This window comes from Stomoxys calcitrans, chromosome 1 (assembly GCF_963082655.1).
Source record: "Stomoxys calcitrans chromosome 1, idStoCalc2.1, whole genome shotgun sequence".
NCBI classification, from domain to species: Eukaryota; Metazoa; Arthropoda; class Insecta; order Diptera; family Muscidae; genus Stomoxys; species Stomoxys calcitrans.
Window position 1 is genome coordinate 203920174 of NC_081552.1, and position 14206 is coordinate 203934379.

General features: G+C 39.4%; 1 protein-coding gene and 1 long non-coding RNA gene across 3 annotated transcripts in view; one reads left to right on the forward strand and one right to left on the reverse strand.

Annotated features, from left to right (window-relative positions):
* LOC106090832 (uncharacterized) overlaps positions 1 to 5863 on the forward strand; it is a 45928-nt gene extending 40065 nt beyond the window's left edge. The window contains exon 3 of the long non-coding RNA XR_001221905.2: positions 5473 to 5863. This is a non-coding gene — a long non-coding RNA (uncharacterized LOC106090832). The remainder of the gene's footprint in view (positions 1 to 5472) is intronic.
* LOC131995343 (uncharacterized) overlaps positions 1 to 14206 on the reverse strand; it is a 466869-nt gene that overhangs the window by 103579 nt on the left and 349084 nt on the right. The window contains exon 6 of one of the 2 annotated variants that reach the window (XM_059363984.1): positions 5991 to 6088. The exons of the other annotated variant lie outside the window; for it this stretch is intronic. The gene's annotated coding sequence lies outside the window, so the exon portion shown is untranslated. Of the gene's footprint in view, positions 1 to 5990; positions 6089 to 14206 lie in introns of those variants that run through there. 2 annotated transcript variants of the gene reach the window in all.

The window sequence follows — 14206 nt, forward strand, 5'->3', positions numbered from 1 at the left end:
AAACATCTCATGCAAAATTTCAGCCAAATCAGATAAGAATTGCGCCCTCTAGAGGCTCAAGAAGTCAAGATCCCAGATCGGTTTATATGACAGCTATATCAGGTTATGAACCGATTTGCGCCATACTTAGCATAGTTGTTGGAAGTGATATCAAAACACTATGTGCAAAATTTCAGCCAAATCAGATGAGAATTGCGCCCTCTAGAGGCTCAAGAAGTCAAGATCCCACATCGGTGTATATGACAGCTATATCAGGTTATGTACCGATTTGCGCCATACTTAGCATAGTTGTTGGAAGTGATATCAAAACACTATGTGCAAAATTTCAGCCAAATCAGATGAGAATTGCGCCCTCTAGATGCTCAAGAAGTCAATATCCCAGATTGGTTTATATGGCAGCTATATCAGGTTATGCACCGATTTGCGCCATACTTAGCACAGTTATTGGAAGTCACAACAAAACATCTCATGCAAAATTTCAGCCAAATCAGATGAGAATTGCGCCCTCTAGAGGCTCAAGATATAAAGACCCCAGATCGGTTTATATGGCAGCTACATCAGGTTATGAACCGATTTGCGCCATACTTAGCACAGTTGTTGGAAGTGATACCAAAACACCATATGCAAAATTTCAAGAAGTCAAGACCCAATATCGGTTTATATGGCAGCTACAGCAAAACATGGACCGATTTGGCCCATTTATAATCCCAACCGATCTACACTAATAAGAAGTATTTGTGCAAATTTTCAAGCGCCTAGCTTTACTCCTTCGGAAGTTAGCGTGCTTTCGACAGACAGACGGACGGACGTACGGACATGGCTAGATCGACTTAAGGTGTTACAAACTCAACTCGACTCGAGGTGTTACAAACAGAATGACGGAATAAGTATACCCTCAAACTGTGGTGGAGGGTATAACAACAGACGTGAGGAGCGATATGGAAATTAAATAAAAGGTCTTTGTGTATCAGACTAGTTCTTACTAATCGGATATAAAAATTTGGGCCCATGTATAGCAATCTAGTCATTGCATCTGTAACACATCGAAATATTCTTCTAGGACGCCCTAAAGTTTATATATTCTTGATCGCTAGGACGTTCTATTAAATCGATCTAGCCATGCCCGTCCGTCCGTCTGTCGAAATCACTATAGCGGATGAATGCGTTAAGCTGGCCACTTGAAATTTCCAAGAAATTTTTTCTAAAGTTTAAAATTTTCTCGTAAGAGAAAATTTTCAAGAAATTTTGTCCAAGAAATTTTCTCTAAAGATAAAATTTCCAAGAAATTTTCCTTAGAAACCAAATTTTCTTTTGAATTTCTTAAAAATACAAGAAACCCACAAAATCCTTGTATTATTCCCTAAGAATGTTGTAATGGGAATGAGCCATTTGACATGCCGTAGTTCATGCCTTCCTTCCAGATAAGCTTTGTTTTATTAAGTCCTTATTGATGTTATGCCATCCCAACATAACTCAAAAGCAATCAGAAGCCGTTGACATTAATTCAAACACCAGTCACCATCTAAGCGTATCATAAATTATTTGTAAAAAAATTTACCTCCCGTTAGGGGCGTTAAAGCTCGTCTGTTTTGAACTGGTTCTGTAAACCACTTAAACTGTTATGCAGGATAAAAGAAAGAGGAATAATGAAAACCACAAACCCCTCAAACCGTATGGCCATCCAGGGTAATTAATGGCCACAATCAATAATTTTGACAGGTATTTATTGAGGGAATTTTGTTGGCTGCTTCCAACAGTTTTCGAATTTTGATGATGACATTAAATTATGCTCAACAATTACTTCGACAAGACGGACGGACGGACTGACGGCTAAACAAAGCCTATGCTTGACTTAATCTAAATTAAAAAAAAAAAAAAATCGCTAAAGCCTAGCCATGAACTAAGGCAGAGACAGTTTTTCGCTAATCAACGATAAAATGTTTTTTTTTGTTTTATTTTCTCTAATAGCAATAAAGATAAGCCGACAGTTAGGTTGATGCATGCTTTTTTAGCTGTTACTTGGCAAGTTTATGCGCCTGGTCATAAACGGTTATATCGGCATATTGATGCTGCATCAGTCTTAGCTTTAGCTCAATGCGCATGCGCACAGCACTGTTGTTTAATATGCCAGACAGCACAGTTAGCACCCGGTGTCATGATAGACGTTCAACAAGAAAATACTTCGAATCCTTCTCATACAACATATTTTTTTTTGTATAGCGGCAAATGAAATGAAGGCAAATGTAAAAACGGTATTGATTTGCATTGAAAGACGAGGTGCTTAACTGGCGGAGGATGAGGACTTTTTAGTGAGCTAAAAAAAATTAGGAAGATGAGTTGATATCTTCTATCATATAAAAATGAAACTATTGTGCTTTGTTTGTATGTTCCGTATAGACTCAAAAACGGCTGAAACGATTTTCATAAAATTTTCGCAGATTGTGTAGGTTGATCTGGAAGAAAGCATAGGCTATATAATTTTTTAATATCGGGAGGGGGGCGGACCCTCCCCCTTACCCTAAAAGTACCACCCAAAAATTAAAGTGGACCGATCGGGACAATATGGGATTCAAATGAAAGGTATTCAAATGTAGAGTACGAATTTCATAAATAAAGTATGGTCCAAGTACCTGGGGGCCCGCCCCAGCCGCCAAAACCCCTTAAAATAGGTTTATTTGACGATCATGACAATATGGGACTCAAATGAAAGATATTCGGGAGTAGATTACGAATATGGTCAGGAATTAGGAATAGGCGGCGGGCGGGCCCTCCCCCGTTACCCCAAAAACACCACCCAAAATCAAAAGTGGACCGATAAGGACAATATGGATATCAATTGAAAATTATGAGGAATTCAGTAACGAATCTGGCATACAAATTCATGTCGAAGTATAGGGGGTCACCCCAACCCCACAAAAACGCCCAAAATGAGCACATTAGCCAATCTCGGATATATGGCACTCGGTTTGATTGTTCCGTATAGACTGAAAAACAGCAGAACCGATTTTCTTGAAATTTTCGCATATTGTGTAGGTTTGCCTGGAAGGGAACATAGGCTTTATAATTTTTCGATATCGGAAGGGGGACGGTCCCTCCACTTATGCCAAAAACATAACCCAAAATCAAAAGTGAACCGATCGGGACAGTATAGGTATTAAATAAAAGGTATTGGAGACCAAAAAACGAATATGTATTAAAATTTGGGTCCAAGTACCCATCGGGCCGCCCCAATCCCAACCCCAACTCCCCCAAACAGACATATTGGATGTTCATTTCAATATGGGGCTCAAATGAATTGTATTCGGGAGTAGATTTCGAATCTGGCATACAAAATCACACCAGGGTCACACCAACCCTCAAAAACGCCATTAGAACCATTATGACAATATGATACATGGCAGAACCGATTTTCTTAAAATTTTCATAGATTGTGCACGTCTGTCTGGAAGGAAATATAGCCTATATAATTTTTAGATATCGGGTGAAGGCGGACCCTCCCCCTTACCCCAAATATGCCACACATATCCGAAAGTGGTCCGATGGGCTCAACAAGGGTATTAACTAAAAACGTATTGGAGACCAGAAAACGACCAACGTCTATATGGCAGCTATATCAAAATCTGGACCGATCAAAGCCAAATTGAAGAAGGATGTCAAAGGATCCAACACAACTCACTGTCCCAAATATCGGCGACATCGGACAATAAATGCGCCTTTTATGGGCCCAAAACCTTAAATCGAGAGATCGGTCTATATGGCAGCTATATCATAATCTGAACCGATCTGAGCCAAATTGAAGAAGGATGTCGAAGGATTCAACACAACTCACTGTCCCAAATTTGGGCGACATTGGACAATAAATGCGCCTTTTATGGGCCCAAAACCTTAAATCGAGAGATCGGTCTATATGGCAGCTATATTAAAATCTAGACCGATCCGGACCATATTGAAGAAGGATGTTGAGGGGCCTAACACAACTCACTGTCCAAAATTTTGGCAAAATCAGACAATAAATGCGCCTTTTATGGGCCTGAGACCGTAAATCGGCCGATCGGTCTATATGGCAGCTATATCCAAATCTGAACCGATCTGAGCCAAACTTAGTAAGAATGTCGAAGGGCTTAACGCAACTCACTGTCTTAAATTTCAGCAAAATCGGATAATAAAAGTGGCTTTTATGGGCCTAAGACCCTAAATCGGTGGATCGGTCTATATGGCAGCTATATCCAAATCTGAACCGATCTGAGCGAAACTTAATAAGAATGTCGAAAGGCCTAACACAACTCACTGTCTTAAATTTCAGCAAAATCAGATAATAAATGTGGCTTTTATGGGCCTGAGACCCTAAATCGGCCGATCGGTCTATATGGCAGCTATATCCAAATCTGAACCGATCAGAGCGAAACTTAGTACGAATGTCGAAGGGCTTAATGCAACTCACTGTCTTAAATTTCAGCAAAATCGGATAATAAATGTGGCTTTTATGGTCCTAAGACCCTAAATCGGTGAATCGGTCTATATGGCAGCTATATCCAAATCTGAACCGATCTGAGCGAAACTTAGTAAGAATGTCGAAGGGCCTAACACAACTCACTTTCTTAAATTTCAGCAAAATCGGATAATAAATGTGGCTTTTATGGGCCTAAGACCCTAAATCGGAGGATCGGTCTATATGGCAGCTATATCCAAATCTGGACCGATCTGGGCCAAATTGAAGAAGGATGTCGAGGGGCCTAACAGAACTCACTGTCCCGAATTTCATAAAAATCGGTTAATAAATGTGGCTTTTATCAGCCTAAGACTCTAAATCGGAGGATCGGTCTATATGGCAGCTATATCCAAATCTGAACCGATCTGAGCCAAACTTAGTGATAATGTCGAAGGGCCTAACACAACTCACTGTCTTAAATTTCAGCAAAATCGGATAATAAATGTGGCTTTTATGGGCCTGGGACCCTAAATCGGCCGATCGGTCTATATGGGGGCTATAGCAAGATATAGTCCGATTTAGCCCATCCTCGAATTTAACCTGTTTATGGTTAAAAAAAAGAATCTGTGCAAAATTTCAACTCAATATCTCTATTTTTAAAGACTGTAGCGTGATTTCAACAGACGGACAGACAGACAGACAGGTGTCTAGATCGTATAGATTTTTACGCTGATCAAGAATATATAGGGTCGGAAATGGATATTTCGATGTGTTGCAAACGGAATGACAAAATAAATATATATAATAACAATCGATATTTAGCCAAAATATTAAATATCGATAGTACCATCGTTATTTTGCCAGCTCTACATAAGACCGGCGAAAAATGTTAGACGCTGGATAAAAAAAAATCGGGCTCGACAATTAGCAATTTACTTTAAATTGTTGCGCCGCTTAGGTAAACGTAGAAATTTTGAAAATCTTATTTTTTTATATTCCACACTCTTATTAAAAAATTTTTTTTTTTCTTTTCTTTATTTCAGCTTTACCGTTCCAGGAATTTTAATTGTAATGTCACATCAACCTTGACATATCTGAAGACCAACTAATCGCTGCCTATTTGTTTGGTGTACCGCCTTCTAGCAAATGTTACAGCCACATTTACCTGTCATTTCTATGTGGACTAATTTGTTTGTTTTTGATGTTAATTTAGCCGTTAATACTCGTAAGTTAACAAATTTATAGTCTAACCTGTGGTTGTTCGATGTCGCTAGCGCTAGTCCGCTGTTGTTCACAGTCTCCTAGATATCAAATTGTACGATTTGCTGTCCGACACAGCATACAGACAACAGCGGTGCCTCTTAAACTCATGGCAGGTAGGCAGGCAGGCATTTCATTTGCAAAGTGTTAAACGTCTGTGTGCAGCAACTATCTATGACTGCATTGGTTTAATTAATTTATTTTTTTTTTCGCAATGCCTCCACATCTTCGCAGCAATTAAGGCCCGTTTAATGCTTAGCACTATGGCTATCAGCGAATTTATAGAATGGAATATTTCCAGCAAAGTAATATACAACCAGCTCTCAATGCTATAATTTAGATATGAATCGAATGTTTGTCAAGTTGATAGATTTTTAATAGACCGATTGCAGTTGAAATCTGTTAAAAAAAAAATAAAAAAAAAATAAAATAAAATAAAAAAAAAATAATAAAAATAAAAAAAAAATTATAAAGGATAATAAGAGTCAACTTGTATGCATTATAACATTTTTTTTGCTATACAAAAATTGAGCTAAAGAATGTGTGTTACATCGCTCAAGAGAGATTGAATGATTAGTTGAACGTTAAAAACACACACACAAGAGATCTTTTTTTTTTTTGTGTACATAAACAATATGAAGTTTGCTCAGCAACAATCCATTAAGAGACTTCTCCCATACAAATCGGTTTTAATCGTTTAAAGTTTTACCTCAATGATAAGGGAGCTCCTATTTATAGCCGAGCCCGAAGAGCTTGCAGCTGAGCGAAATCTTTTCGTTAAGATCATAATGACCAATGGTGGTTTGATGTTCTCGCCAGGATTCAGTGACACGGATCGACGCGAGTGACGGTGAACCGTAGACCGAAGTAATGCATCCTATAGCTCACTAGCTGGACAGGGCCCGCTTCGCTGCGCCTTCTTTAACTCTCTAATATCTATTAAGGGTGGAGACACTTCGTCCTGAATGTGGATATCGTGCTACTGTAGCCCATGTCCACCTATGACGCTGAACGCCTGCGTTCGAATTCTGGCGGAACTTCAGACAAAATTTAAAGCGGTGGTTATACCCTCTTAAAGTTGGCGACATTTGCGAGGTACAATACCCTGCATTGGTCATGTAAAAAATTCTCCCCAAAGAGATGGCACACTGCGGCACACCGTACGGACTTGGCTATAAAAAAGATACCTTATCGTTGATAAACTCAACTTGAATCGGAAAGCACTCATTGATGTATGAAGAGTTTGCCCCCGCTCGGTTCCAGGGCAAATTTTTACTCTACTCCCAAATGTCTTTCTTTTGAGCCCCATATTACTGCATTAGTAAATATTGCGGGTTTAGGGTGTATTTCGGGGGTGGTCACCTGGCCATCAAAGTAAATATAGGATTCGTGTTCTGCTTTCAGAAACATTTCGTATGAGTCCCATAATGTCATGATCGGTAAATAAGTTGTGTTTGTAGGTGGGGTGGACCCCAGGCACTTTGTCCTGATAATCAATAAATATCCACCCCAAAAAGCTTTTAAATAATAGGGAGGTATTTTGAGGTGGGGCGGCTCCCAAACCGTTGATTTTAGCTCCATACTGCTACAGTCGGAAATAAAAATTGGAATCAAAATTGGATATCAAATTCGTTTTCTACTCTCAAATACCTTTCATTAGAGTCCCATATTGCCATAATGGGTCAATTAATCTATTCGACGTATTTTTAGGAGGCCACCGTAGCGCAGAGGTTAGCATGTCCGCCTATGACGCTGAACGCCTGTGTTCGAATCCTGGCGAGACTATCAGAAAAAATTTTCAACGGTGGTTTTCCCCTCCTAATGCTGGCAACATTTGTGAGGTACTATGCCATATAAAACTTCTCTGCAAAGAGGTGTCGCACTGCGGCACGCCGTTCGGACTCGGAGGAGGCCCCTTACAATTGAGCTTAAAACTTGAATCGGACTGCACTCATTGATATGTGAGAAGTTTGCCCCTGTTGCTTAGTGCAATGTTCATGGGCAAAATTTGCAATTTGTATTTTTAGGAGGAAATGAGCCACTTTGACTTCAATGCAAATTTTAATGTCATATCTCTAATCTACTCCCAAATATCTTTCATTTGAATCCTATATAGCCATGGTCGGCTGATATGCCCATTTGGGGGTATTTTAGCTCCATACTGCTACAGTCGGAAATAAAAATTGGAATCAAAATTGGATATCAAATTCGTTTTCTACTCTCAAATACCTTTCATTAGAGTCCCATATTGCCATAATGGGTCAATTAATCTATTCGACGTATTTTTAGGACGCCACCGTAGCGCAGAGGTTAGCATGTCCGCCTATGACGCTGAACGCCTGTGTTCGAATCCTGGCGAGACCATCAGAAAAAATTTTCAACGGTGGTTTTCCTCTCCTAATTCTGGCAACATTTGTGAGGTACTATGCCATATAAAACTTCTCTGCAAAGAGGTGTCGCACTGCGGCACGCCGTTCGGACTCGGAGGAGGCCCCTTACAATTGAGCTTAAAACTTGAATCGGACTGCACTCATTGATATGTGAGAAGTTTGCCCCTGTTCCTTAGTGGAATGTTCATGGGCAAAATTTGCAATTTGTATTTTTAGGAGGAAATGAGCCACTTTGACTTTAATGCAAATTTTAATGTCATATCTCTAATCTACTCCCAAATATCTTTCATTTGAATCCTATATAGCCATGGTCGGCTGATATGCCCATTTGGGGGTATTTGGGGGTGAGGTGACCTCCCATTACTTGCACTTAATTGCCATATTTGTAATCTACTGCCGGATACGCAGAATATTTCTGTTTAGAGGAGTTTTTGGGTTGGGGCGACCCAGTGGGTACTTGGACCCAAAATTTAATACGATTTTTATTTTCTGGTCTCCAATACCTTTCATTTGATAGCCATATTGTGTCCATCAATCCTTTTTTGGTTTTGGGTGGCGTTTTTGGTGTAAGGGGAGGGTCAGCCACCATTCGATATCTAAAAAAGCGTGCTAAGTTCGGCCTGGCCGAAGCTTATATACCCTCCACCATGGATCGCATTTGTCGAGTTCTTTTCCCGGCATCCCTTTTTAGGCAAAAAAGGGTAATAGAAAAGATTTGCTCTGCAAGTAGAGTGATATCAAGATATGGTCCGATTCGCACCACAATTAATTAGTATGTTGGAGACCTGTGTAAAATGTCAGCCAATTCGAATAAGAATTGCGCCCTTTGGGGGCTCAAGAAGTAAAATAGAGAGATCGATTTATATGGGAGCTGTATCGGGCTATAGACCGATTCAGACCATAATAAACACGTATGTTGACGGTCATGAGAGAATCCGTCGTACAAAATTTCAGGCAAATCGGATAATAATTGCGAGCTCTACAGGCTCAAGAAGTCAAGATCCCAGATCGGTTTATATGACAGCTATATCAGGTTATGAACCGATTTAAACCATACTTGGCACAGTTGTTGGATATCATAACAAAACACGTCGTGCCAAAATTGATTCAAATCGGATAAGAATTGCGCCCTCTAGAGGCTCAAGAAGTCAAGACCCAAGATCGGTTTATATGACAGCTATATCAGATTATAGACCGATTTGAATCATTCTTGGCGCAGTTGTTGGATATCACGACAAAACACTTCGTGCGAAATTTCATTCCAATCGGATAAGAATTGCGCACTCTAGAGGCTCAAGAAGTCAAGACACAAGATCGGTTTATATGGCAGCTATATCAAAACATGGACCGATATGGCCCTTTTACAATCTTAACCAACCTACACTAATAAGAAGTATATGTGCAAAATTTCAAGCGCCTAGCTTTACTCCTTCGAAAGTTTGCGTGCTTTCGACAGACAGCAGGACGGACGAACGTACGGACGGACGGACATGGCTAGATTGACTTTAAATGCCATGACGATCAAGAATATATATATTTTATGGAGTCTCAGACGAATATTTCGAGTAGTTACAAACAGAATGACGAAATTAGTATACCCCCCCTCTTATGGTGGAGGGTATAATTATATAACCTATGTTTCCTTTTTTTGATTGTACGGAACAAACAAACATACCGAGTCCCATATAGTCATGATGGGTCATATGCCCATTGGGGGAGTTTTTGGGGAGCGTGTGGTGACCCCCTACACTTCGATCTGATTTTGTATGCCAGATTCGTAATCTACTCCCAAATACCTCTCATTTAAGCCCCACATTGATATGGACGATCAATTTGTCTGTTTTTATACATTTTGGGGTTAGGGCGTACTTGGGTACTGGGTACTTGCACCCAATTTTTAATACCATATTCGTATTATACTCTTCAATACCTTTCATTTGATTTCCATATTGTTTTTATTGGTCCACTTGTGATTTTCAGTGGTATTTTGGGGGTAACGGGGAGGGTCCGCCCCCTTCCGATGTCAATGAATTTTAAAGCATATTTCTTCTTCCTGACCATATTCGCAATCTACTCCCGAATACTTTTCATTTGAGTTCCATGTTGTCATGATTGTCAAGTAAACCTATTTAAGGGTTTTGGGGCTGGGGCGGCCCCCCAGGTACTTAGACCCAACTTTTATTATAAAATTCGTACTCTACACTTGACTAGCTCTCATTTGAATCCCATATTGTGACTTTTATTTTCGGCTAGAACTTTTGGGGTAAGGGGCAGGGTCCGCCCCCCTCCCGATATCAAAAAATTATATAGCCTATGTTTCCTTACAGATCAACCTACATAATCTGTAAAAATTTCAAGGTAATCGGTTATGCCGTTTTTTTGACTATACGGAACAAACAAACAGACAAAAAATTCAATTTTATATAAGATAGCTGGCAAGTGGCAACCCATCGGTTCCTGCTGCGTTATGGTTATTACTCCAGTTCACGGGTATTTCATTTTAATTCTGCATATTACCTTAATATGTCATCCGGAAATGATGATGGGTATCATCGTTATATGCCCCGATGTGATAATACTCAAACCTTTTAACCTATGCACATAAAAAAGTAAACGCGTCTTAGTTCGGCCGACTTGAATCTTATATACCCTCCACCATTGATCGCATTTGTTCAGTTCCTTGAATGACTTTTTTTAATATAAAAGGAGATTTGTTTAGCTACTATCCTTTTGGCAACACTGATTTAATCACGCTCACGCATGTTTCCTGTTTTGTTTCACTATCAAACATCAATTTTATCATCAAAATGGGTGCTTTGTCAAGAAAGTTCATGGCATGCTGCTTGTGTTCGGCGACGAAGCTCATTTTTGACTCAATGGGTCCGTAAATAAGCAGAATTGTCGATTTTAGGATGAAGTTTAGCCTGAAGCATTGCAAGCCTCCAATGCAACCAGACAAAGTCACAGTTTAGAGCGGTTTATGGGCTGGTGGCATCATTGGACCGTACTTTTTCAAAGGAGATGCGAATTGTAATGTAAGTGTGAATGGTGAGCGCTATCGTGAGATGATATTGCATGACATGTGGTTTCAACAAGACGGTGCAACATGCCACACAGCATGCGTAACAATGGATTTATTGAGAGGCGAGTTCGATGAACATTTTATTCCACGTTCGTGACCGGTCAATTGGCCGCCTAGATCGTGCGAATTAACGCCTTTAGACTATATTTTGTGGGGCTATGTTAAAGCTCATGTCTATACAGACAAGCCCACTTCAATTGACGTATTGAGAGACCACATTGAAACATTAGTTCGTGAGATACGGCCGAAATGTTGCAAAGACTACGCCAAAATTGGACTATGTGCAAATAAGACACTTTTTAGAGGCTGTAGCGTGATTATAACAGAAGGACGGACAGACATATGGACATTGTTAAATTGTCTTAAATTTTACGACGATCAAGAATATATATGCTCTGTAGGGTCGGGAATGGGTATTTCGAAGTGTTACAAACCCCTTTCCTATGGTCGTTGGTATACAAAGTTGATGTTCCATTTGATATTTCAGTAGGTATACCAAATAAAAGTCTGACTAGATTTAGACATAGGTTCTAATTATTAAAAGTAGAAGGTAGATTCGGTGGTGTAGCGTATTATATAGTCGACTGCGCCCGACTCTAGCCATGCTTTACTGGTTTAAGATTAACTTCGTTCGATCAGATCTAGGCACCGAAAGACCTTCAGAGAATGGGTAATACACTCCGAAATGCTCGATGAAGTGGTTTAAAATTGCATAACGAATGGAGCCGGAGCCGCGGGCAACATTTACATGACGTTTTTTTATTCAATTAATGGCATAGACCAGAGTTCATTGATACTAATAAACATTTTGAATATATGATGCATATTCAACAGTTTTATAAGTTTAATTATTTATGTTCATAACCTGATATAATTGCCATATGAACCGATCTTGGGTCTTGACTTCTTCAGCTTTTAGAGGACGCAATTCTTAACCGATTTGGCTTTAAGTTTGCACGTGGTGTTTGGGTGTCACTTTCAACCACTGTGCTAAGTTTGATTTAAATCGGTTAGTAACGCCCCCTAGCGGCTCTTCTTGAGCCGCTAGAGGGCGCAATTCTCATCCGATTTGGTTGAAATTTTGCATGAGGTGCTTTATTATGATTTCTAACAACTGTGCTTAGTATGGAGCGAATCGGTATATAACCTGATATAGCTGTCATATAAACCGATCTGGCATCTTGATTTCTTGAGCCTCTAGAGGGCGCAGTTATTATCCAAGTTGGCTGAAATTTTGTACAACGGCTTCTCCCATGACCTTCAATGTACATGTGAAACAAGATCTAAATCGATCTATAGTTTGATACAGTTCCCATATAAACCGACCTTGCGATTTTGCTTTTTGAGCTCCTACAAGGCGCAATTCTTATCCGAATGGACTGAAATATTGCACAATGACTTTTCTACAATGTTTAGCATTCAATTCATTTATGGTCCGAATCGCACTATAACTTGATATATGTAGCTCCAATAGCATAACAGTTCCTATTCATTATTCTTTGTTTGTTTAAAAAGTGATACCGCGCAAAAAACTCGACAAATGCTTTCCATTGTGGAGGGTATATAAGATTCGACCCGGCCGAACCTAGCACACTCTTACTTGTTTTTATACCCTACACCACTACTGTGGTACAGGGTATTATAACTTAGTGAATTAGTTTGTAACACCCAGACGAAAGAGAGATAGACCCATTGATAAGTATACCGATCGACTCAGAATCATTTTCTGATTCGATTTGGCTATGTCCGTCTGTCTGTCCGTCCGTCTGTCTGTCCATGTTAATTTGTGTACAAAGTACAGGTTGCAGTTTTCATCCAATCGTCTTCAAATTTGGTATGAACATGTTCTTTGGCCTAGAGATAAAGCCTATTGAAATTGGAAAAAATCGGTTCAGTTTTGGATATAGCTCTCATATATATGTTCGTCCGATTTGCAGTAATAATGTAATGAAATGGTCATTTGTTAACTGATTTTCTTGAAATTTGTTAGGAAGGATTTTTCCCTTGACTCTCGACATTACTGGTGAATTTCATGGAAATCGGTTCAGATTTAGATATAGCTCTCATATATATACATATATGTATATATCGCCCGATTTTTACTCCTAGCGCCACTGCAAGCGCATTTATTGACCAATCTTCCCAAAACTTCGTACAACGCTTTATTCGACGACTGTGACAGTATATGAGAAGTTTGCTCGAAATCGGTTCTGATTTAGATATAGCTCCCATATAAATGTTCCTCCTGAAACGAAGTGGTCCTTTGTTAACCGATTCTCTCGAATTCGGCAGGAAGGATTTTCTTATGACTGTCGATATTACTGGAGAATTTCATAGAAATCGGCGAAGATTTAGATATAGCTGTCATATATGTATATCGCCAGATTTTCACCCCAAGAGCTGCTGTAAGAGCATTATTTGACTAATCTTCCCAAAATTTTGTACCACGCTTTCCTCGACGAATACCCCATTGCTTGTTGTCATTGCTTGCTTGTTGTCATTTATCAACCGTAATTATAACTGTTTGACCTTATTTGATCGCCGAGGTCTATCAAAATTGGTTCAGAATTGGATATAGCTCCCACATTATACCTATAGGGTAGGTGTAGGGTATTATAAAGTCGGCACCTCCGACTTTTGCTCCTCCTTACTGGTTTAATTTGGTTCTGATTGGCCCAGATTTGGATAAAGCTGCCATATAGACCCATAAATTACGCATTTATTGTCCGATTGAAATTTGAGACAGTGGCTTATGTTAGGCTTTTCGACATCCGTATCGTAGTATATGGTTCAGATCGGTCTATATTTGGGTATGGTTGCCAAAAAGACCAATATTTTGTTAACAAACAGTGACTTGTATTTATTAAGCCATTCAATGGCTTGAGTTTATTTAAGAACTCAACTTGGAATCCTGGTTGTCCACTGGCCAACATTTTTCATTCGTAACATGAACGTTTAGCCATTTCTGGTATTAATAGAATGCTAAGAATGCCAGCCTTGCATCAAACCAAAAATAGATTTTGAAACTCTAATGTGGATATTTGC